Raw genomic sequence first — 9,693 nt, forward strand, 5'->3', positions numbered from 1 at the left:
CCATGGCAATGAGACGATATACGCTAGAATGAATGTAAAACTAATGTTCTCCCATGTAAACTATCACATAATTCATAATAAAACATTTAAGGAAAAAAAAAAATCAACCAAAAAAAAGAAGATACATCAGATCTGTAAACAAATACTTTTTTAAAATAAACAACAACAACAAAAAGACGGATGTGCACAAATAACTATGTTTAGTAACATTCATTCTGGCTGCACAAAGATGAGGATGAGACAGACTCGGGAGCCAATCAGCAAAAATGTGCTGCAAATCAGGGCCCATTATAAGACAGTAAGTGACTTAAGGATAGAAAAGGAACCTTCCTTTCAAAGGGTTCATGCTTCAGCTACTCACATTCACAAACTCACATGCCCTGCCTGAACGCAACGACAAAGACCCTCCAAATTCTAATGAGGGTTAAATGGCAAACTCCCTGCCAAGCTGAGCAAGTCAGCGTTTGTTACTGCCATCCAGGCAATCGGTACGTAGCAACCCGATAGGCCTGCGTAGAACTGCTCCAGAGGGTTTCAGTGCTACAAATCTTTAACTTCTGGTGTGGTGCTGTAGGATAAGCACCGGACTGGGAACCAAAAACTCGGAGGTTTAAACCCACTAGCTGCTCCTCAGAAGCTCTGTACAGGGCCAGTGTGAGTCCAATCCACTCAACGGACTCTAACAACAACAATATATCTTTAAGGGAACAGGTTACTGGATCTTTTTCTGTGGAGTGGCCCATGGGGCTCAATTTGCTTACCTTGAGATTAGCAGCCCAACGCTGAACCCACTGATACGGATAGGGTTTCCAAGGAGAAGCTGGTGGGTTTGAACTGTCGACCTTGTGGTTCAAAGTCCAGTGCTGACCCTACACCAGGAGTCCAATAGGACTTCTAATTGCCACTAGGACTCCTAATTCTTTTTATTCAGGGTAATATTTTGTTGTTTAGTGCCATCAAATATTGCTGTGGCCAATAATAATAATAATAAAACTCAAACTCTAATCTGTATCTCTAACTGCTGCTTTTTACTGTTGTTGTTGTTGTTAAGTGCTGTCGAGTCGGTTCTGACCCGTAGCGACCCTGTATAGGGTTTCCAAGGAGCAGCTGGGGAGCTTGAACCTCCGACCTTGCAGTTCAAACGGCTTTGCAGTCTGGTGCATTAACCCACAGCATGTTTTTACTACTGATGGGGAAATTTTATTCCAAAAAGGGGACAACCTAAGTTAGGCAGCTAGTTAGTTGTTGTTGTTGTTGTTGTTGTTGTTAAGTGCCGGCGAGTTGGTTCCAACTCATAGTGACTGTGTGCATAGTGACTGATCTTGCGGTTCAAACCAACTTTGCAGCTCAGTGCATTATTCTGCAGCACCTCACCAGGAATGGCAGGAAAATTCCTAGAGCTCAGTGTCTTGGCTCCTAATACGATGCTAAGTTCTTTAAAGTCAAACTGAGGTATTTAGAGCTAATGGGAAGTGAAGTGACAGAAGGTATCCCTTTTCTCCCAGTAGGGGTGACCTAAAGTATTTGAAGAGTCTCTCCAAACACAGGTAACTACTGACCCATTGATTCTGACTCTTGGCAACCATATAGCACACAGTAGAACTGCCCCCAGAGAATTTCTGAGGCTGTATACAGGGTTGCTATGAGTAGCAACAACTATCTTTATGGGGGGAAGCATGGTAGTTCCATACGATAATCACTGGTCTGCAAACCACAGGGTCTATGGTTCAGACCCACCAGCCATTCCACAGGAAAAAGCTGTTCACTCCTTCGAAGATTTTAAAGCCTTAGAAATCCTGTACAGAGTTGGAACCAACTCGACAGCACTTACAAACAAACAATCTTCATGGAAGCAGACTGCCACATAGGTCTCCTTTGGAGTGGCTGGTGGGTTTGAACTGCCGACTTGTTAGAAGTTGAGCAATTAACCACTGCCCCACCAGATAGATGCTCCTTCCAGCTACAGGTTGTGTTGTTGTTGTTATTATTATGTGCCGTGGAGTTGCTTCTGACTACTAGCGACCCTGTACAGGGTTTCCAAGGCAGAAAGCCTCATCTTTCTCCTGCGGAACAGCTGGTAGTTTCAAACTGCTGACCTTAAGGTTAGCAGCCCGATTCTTAACTACTGCATTACCAGAGCTCCTTAAATATGAGTCAGCCTGTTTGTTTATCACTGCAGCAAAAGCTGGCCTGCAGAGGTTGTTTTGAAAGTGCAGGTGCATACAAGGGACAATAAAGTTGGTGGCAGTACACAGCTCCCTGCCCTAGAGCCAGGGCGTACCTGGGTGGGTGGGGTATGCTCTGTGGAAGCAGAAAGGAGAGCAATGGGGAATATAGCCCTAGGGAAGAAGTTTTAACAAAAGAGAAGATGGAAGCCCAAGAGATTAGACTCAAAGAAAGAGAATCAACTTTGACTTCAAATGCCAAATACTGGCCAGGAGCCTGGGCTGCGCCAGTTCTAACTAATTCAAGCCACTTCAAATGGGATGGATTAATCCCACACTTGATCAAGCAGATTATGATTAGAGACACCTGGTGTGAGTAGAATTAAATTAATCCTGGGTGTCACAAGTCCCAAAATAAATGGATCTCATCACCAGTCTTGGGACTGGTACAGGACTGGTCTGTGGTTTTTTGCATTATGCATGGGATTGTCATGGGTCAGAGACCAACTCCAGGGCAGCTAGCAACGACTAGTCCCAGTCCATTTTGACTATTTTAAACCATTTAAAACTGATAAACGTATATTGAGTGATAAGTATGACTTGGAGCAAGGAAATACAGGTGAAATAAAGAACATATTCCCTGTCCAATAGAAGCTTAGAGCAAGGTTGTTGTTGTTATGTGCAGTGGAGTCGGTTCTAGAGCAAGGTAAGGATGATGAAAACCACACTAATAGATGGTGTTTGTTGTTTAGTGCCATCAAGTCTGTTCTGACTGATAGGGACCCTGTATAGGGTTTCCAAGGAGCAGTTGGTAGATTTGAACTAACAACCTTGCAGTCCAAACCAATCTTATGGTACAGTGCTTACCTCACAGCGCCACACCAGGACTCCATACTAGTAGATGGTAGGTGTAATTGGGGAGCTATGCCTCTGCCTCCTCAATACATTCCCTCTGCATGATAGGGAACTCTAGGATGACTTTGTGTAGAATGAGTTGAGTCTTTGAGCATGCAGGGAGATTATCGGGCACACTGGGGTACAATACAAACAGGGCTCAGTGGCGAAGAATATGAAGTTATTATTATTTTAGAAATTTTTATTTTGGACTAATTTTAGAGTGACAAATAAGTTGCAAAAAATAGTACATTCTTTTATATCTTTTACTCCTCTTCTTAACATCTTATTTAACTAATGGACAATGATTATCGATTGAACTTGAGCCAATTGAGTCTCTGGATGGTACAAAAAACTAAGACAAGCTAGCTGCTAATTCAAAGGTTGAAGGTTCAACTACACCCAGAGAGGTCTTGGAAAAAATGTCTGGTGATTATTAAAAAAAAAAAAAAGCAACCATCGAAAGCCCTATGGAGTACAGTTCTGGTCTGACATAGATTTCAGCATAGTCTCAAAGGCAACTGTTAAGGTAAAATATTATCTGACTGACAGGCTGGCTCTCCAGAATTTGTTCAGATTCCTGTCCAACATGATCAAATTGTTTTGACCATAGTTTGTTGATATGCCAGCCACATATTTATCTTTAAAATCAATATGTTGTTGTTAAGTGCCGTCATGTCGGTTCCGACCCATAGCGACCCTGTAACAGGGTTTCCGAGGGTGTAAATCCTTACGGGAGTAGAAAGCCTTATCTTTCTCCTGCGGAGCGGCTGGTAGTTTCGAACCTCTGACCTTAAGGTTCACAGCCCGATTCGTAACCACTACACTACCAGAGCTCCTTTAAAAAAAAAATCAATATATATACTGCAAAATCTTGTCTAATTTCAACAGACATATTTACCGTATTTATAAACATCACAAACCATCAATTAAAGCCCATGGCCATTTAGTCTATTCCGACTCACAATGACCTGATAGGGCAAAGTAGAACTGTCCCACAGGGTTTCCAAGGTGGCATTATAGGATAAACACAGGACGGCACTGTGGGTTAATGTGCTAGACTGTAAAGCCATTTGAACTGCAGGGTCGTTATGGGTTGAAATCAACTCAACAGCACTTAACAACAACTGCAAGGTCGGCGGTTCAAACTCACCAGCCACTTCTTGGAAACCCAATACAGCATCACTATGAGTCGGAACCAACTCGACAGCATTTAACAACAGTCTTTATGATGGGAGTGCAGTAGCTCTGTAGGATAAGCGCTGGACTGTGAACCACAAGCCTCAGAAACCCTATATCTGAACCTACTCAATAGCACTTAATGACAACAAGCACACAACTTTATAAAAGCAGACTGCCACATGTCTCTCTCCCAGAGTGCCTAGTTCAAACCACCACCCTGTCAGTTAGCAGCTGATCGCTTAACCACTGTGCCAGCAGGACTCGTGTTGTGTTAGCATCAATGAATTTTAATTGTGCCAACAACAGTAAGTGTTTATCATTTTAGTCTTGTTATCTTTCTATTTTTATCCAAGTGTTTCTTTATACATGAGTCCAGTTTGCAGATTTGGGCCCCCAGGTATGAGCTCTATCTCCACAGTGCTATTGTTAAGTGACATCAAGTTGACTCCAACCCATAGAAACCCTGAATAGGGTAAACAAGGAGTAGCTGGTGGGTTTGAACCACCGACTTTGCAGTTCAAACCAACCTTTCAGCCCAGTGCATTATCCTGCAGTGCCACAGCAGGACTCCAAGTCCACAATGTTGTTGTTGTTAAGTGCTGTCAAGTCAGTACCGACCCATAGCGACCCTGTATAGGGTTTCTGAGGAGTGACTGGTGAGTTGAACCACCGACTTTGCAGTTCAAACAGCTTTGCAGTCTGGCGCATGTTTAACCCACAGTGTCCACAATAGAGAGCCAAAGAAACCCGCTCTGCTTTAGGTTGCTCCCAGAGAACTGCAGCCATCTGGCTCAGGCCTCTCCATATCGTCTATCTACATCTTGGAAAGCAGGTTGTTAGTCATTGTCTAGTCCATCTGCAGTGATGAGATGCAGTGATGAAACTAACCCATACTCTCTGTGACATGGCTCCTTTTCATTTTGAACTGAAATCATTTTCCCTATGCCTACTTTAGAGATTGAAGGAGCTCTGGTAGCATAGTGGTTACGAATCGGGCTGCTAACCTCAAGGTCGGCAGTTCGAAACTGCCAGCGGTTCCGTGGGTGAAAGATGAGGCATTCTGTTCCCATGAAGATTTACAGCCTCAGAAACCCTGTGCAGGGTCACTATGAGTCAGAACCAACTCCACGGTACTTAACAAAAGCTCTAGAGATTGTTGCTAATACGACACACACATAAATTCACCACAACTCATCTGTCAGTGTGTCGTACTGCAGTGGCTTGTGAGTTGCTGTGATTCTGACAGCTATGCCACAGGTATTTTAAATACCAGCAGGGTCACCCATGGTGGACAGGTTTCAGATGAGCTTCCAGACAAAGACAGACTAGGAGGGAGTAACGAACTACTTCTGAATATTTAGTCACTGAAAACCTTATGAATAGCAGAGAAACACTGTCAGATATAGTGCCAGAAAATGAGCACCTCAAGTTGGAAGGTACTCAAAATGCGACTGGGAAAGAGCTGCCTCCTCAAAGTAGAGTTGACCGTGATGACGCGAATAGAGTAAAGCCTGGGGGAGAAAAGCTCGTGGGACCTTTATCTGCTGATGGAGCATAACTCAAAATGAAGAGAAACAGCTGTAAACATCCACTGAAGAGGAAGACCCCCTACAAGATGGATTGGCCAAGTGGCAGCATCAATGGACTCAAGCGTGGTAACAGTAGTGAGGCTGGCCCAGGATCGGGCAGTGTTTCATTCTGCTGTGCATAAGGTCGCTATGGGTCGGTGCTGACTCTATGACAACTAACAACAACAACATCATGTGTCAGCTCTATGCTAGTTTGTTGTTTTGTTGTTATTAAGTGCATTTAAGTCAGTTTCGACTCATAATAGCCCTGTAGAAGCTTTGCAAGGAGCGACTGGTGGGTTTGAACCACTGGCCTTGCAGTTAACAGTTCAATGCTATCCCAGGACACCACAAAGCCCCCCAGATAATTGAGAAATGAATGTTATACTGTTAAGGAAAAAACTTCCTGGGTTTCAGAATATATGAAGCAGAATAAGAGCAAAATATGAACAAACTATGTGGGCTGTATAACTAATACTCACTGATATTTATGCAAACTGTAAATATCTTTGTTTAAAATGAGTCTAAATTTTTTTTTAAGTTTTTATTGTGAATTGAGTGCTAGTTTACATGGGAGAACATGGGTTTTACACTCATCATTTCATTGCGATGATTACCATCTCCTCTGTGCATCATCATTCTAAAATGAGTCCAAATTTGACAAAATTTCTTGACTTTTTGTTGGGAACAAACAACATATGAACAAAATATGATCAAAACAATTTGACCACATTTGAAGTGGATTAGAATCAGTTCTAAAGACCCAATCTAAGTCAGTTGGATTGTTTTGATCAATAATCATTGTATTTTGTTGGAGAAACTTTGCTGAAAAAAAGGCTCTTCCTTTTCTCATAAACACTAGGCCACCTGAGAGGGAATAAATTATTCAGTGTTTCCTAAGTTTATTTGACCATGAATCCTTTTACTAGCAGAATATTCTTGGGGTTGTTGTTGTTAAGTGCCTGTCGTGTCTGTTCTGATTCATAGTGATCCTGTATAGGGTTTCCTGTACAGGAAACCAACCAACCCTTGCGGTCCAGTGCATTATCCTGCAATGCCACACCAGGACTCCTTTGAAAACTAGTCCTCTTGACACTCTTCCCCCTGCCCTCCCGCCACATCATCTTGTCTCCTGGTGTGGCGCTGTAGGATCAGCACTGTACTGCGAATTATAAGGTCAGTGGTTCAAACCCCCCAGCCGCTCATCAGAAACCCTGTACAGAGCACTATGAGTCGGAATCAACTTGACAGCACTTAACAACAGCAACAATATCATTACAGAGGGTTGTATCACCCCAGAAAAGTAAACAGCTATTAGCATTCCCAACTTTGTTAACATCTGGAGGTGGAAAGAAAACAGACCTGTATCCAAACCCCTAACTTCAGGCTCCCACAATGGCACGGGTGCCCTTAACAATGCTTGCAGAATTGATTTAATTTTCTTAGCAGTGCAACTGTTAAGCACTCTCTCTAACCAGATGTGGGCAGTTTGAACCCACCCAGCAGCACTACAGGAGAAAGACCTGCCAACCTACGTCTGTAATGATCCACATCAAGAAAACCCTACACGGCCATTTCTATCACGTTACATGGGAAAGCTATGAGTAGGAATCCCACCACCAACAAATTTACTTAAAGCCAAGACAAGCTTGTACTTGATTACAAATAATCAACAAATAAGGGCAGTGTGGCAAAAAAACAACTTCAAGAATTAGTGTACATTTTGTTGTGGTTGAAAGCTGTTCTAACTAGCTAAAGGTAACATTAGGAAGCCTTGCCCTCCCTAACCCAGTTCTTTATCTGCCTTCTCTGAGGATCCTGACTTCACAGGCCCCTGCCTGGGGCTGACACCCCGTTTGACCCATAATCCATAATCCACTGAGCATGCAAGAGAATATCTGCAGCCTCAAGTCCTGATGACATCAGCAAGATGGTTTCTAGATGGAATGTCAAGCTTCCCCATGAAGTGTCAGGGAGACTTCAGGCTACCTTCAGGTTATCTAAATTCTCATTCCCTTTCACGTTCTCACTTCCTTTCTCACCCCCATGTCTGGTCAGAGGAGATAGGAAACTCTATGTTACCTGGTACAAGACAACTTTTGGAATCCCAAACATTCTGGTTATTTCCCTTTGCCTTCTTTTGCAAGTGATAATACTCACAGCAAAGAGGCTTCTCCCAGATCTGAAGCTGCTTCTTCCAGGGTTAAAAAGCTGGACAAGAACAAAGGTGGACTTCATGGCCTCCAGCCTCACAGGTTCCCCATCTCCTGGTAATGACTAACTAGGCAAAGACAATTGCTATCTATAGAACAAGGCCATCTGCAGGTGCCAAACATAATGGTCATTCATTCACTCACTCACTCACTCACGCATCCAACCTGTATTTATTGACAATGGCCAAAAGAACAGACAGATCTGTGTTGGAAGAAGTACAGCCAGAGTGCTCCTTGGAAGCCAGGATGGCCAAACTTCATCTCTCATACTTCAGACATATTATCAGGAGGGACCAGTCCCTGGAGAAGGATATCATGTTTGGTAAGGTGGAAGGTCGGAGAAAAGAGGAAGACCCACAACAAGATGGATTGGCACAGTGGTGGCACCCATGGGCTCAGGCGTAACAACGATTTTGAGTTTGGGCCAGGACTGGGCAGGGTTTTGTTCAGTTGTACACAGGGTGGCTATGAGCTGGTACTGACTCAGTGGCACCTAACAACAACAACAATGAATGATCGAAAGAAGCTCTGGTAGCATGGTGCTTACGAGTCAGGCTGCTGACCTCAAGGTCAACAGTTTGAAACTAGCAGCCGTTCCAAAGGAGAAAGATGTGGCTTTCTGCTTCCATAAAGATTTACAACTTCAGAATGCCTACACAGAGTCACTATGAGTGGTAACTTACTCCACGGCACACGACCACCACCACCACCACCACCACCACCAGCACCACCACCGCCACCAACCACCACCACCATGAAAGATTGAAAGGAGAATGAAGACAGTTAACCAAAGTGAAGGGGACTGGGTGGAAGAGGTCATTCTAGACAGAAGGAAGCTCACTTGCAAAGGCCTTGAGGAGGCATAATGCATTCAAGGAGCTGAAAGCATTGCTGTATGACCAGGATTCAGAAAACAGGAAGGAGAGTGGACGGCAGTGAGGCAGATGGATGGCTTGCTCTTCTGTTGGACAATTGCGCAGAACCCTTTTTGTTGTTGTTGTGAGTTGCCTTCCACTCGATTCTGACTCATGGTGACTCAGTGCATGCAGAGTAGAACTTCTCCAGAGGGATCTTAAACAGGTTTCTAAAGCAGGTCGCCAGACCTTTCTTTGGTGGCACCCCTTGTTGTTGTTGGTTGTTATGTGCCATGGAGTCGGTTCCGACTCATAGCAACCCTGGACACGGTTTCCGAGGCTGTAAATCTTTACGGGAGCAGAAAGTCTCTTCTTTCTCCCACGGAACCACTGGTAGTTTCGAACTGCTGACCTTCCGGTTCACAGCCTGATTCGTAACCACTACGCTACCAGAGCTCCTTGGCAGCACCCCTGGGAGGTTGTTTTAACCGACAACCTCTTGACTAACCATTTATGCCACTCCTGCCTTCTAAGCCTGGTTAACAATCATTTGGCAACTGTATAGGCACAGACATATTCCTTCAATTCAAATACTAGTTGGATTAGTGTCTCAGAGCCCCCTACTATCCTAGATGCTGTATTTGAGAACATGGAGGGGGGTTCACAGAGTAGAAGAAGTACGGAGCACTCAACAAACTTGAGGTTGTTGTTGTTAAGTGCAGTCCAACTCATAACAACCCTGAATAGGGATTCCAAGGAGTAGCTGGTGGATTTGAACTGCCAACCTTGCAGTTAGCAACCTAGTGCTTATCCAGTC

The sequence above is a fragment of the Chrysochloris asiatica genome, unplaced genomic scaffold (assembly GCF_000296735.1).
Source record: "Chrysochloris asiatica unplaced genomic scaffold, ChrAsi1.0 scaffold00092, whole genome shotgun sequence".
Lineage (NCBI taxonomy): Eukaryota > Metazoa > Chordata > Mammalia > Afrosoricida > Chrysochloridae > Chrysochloris > Chrysochloris asiatica.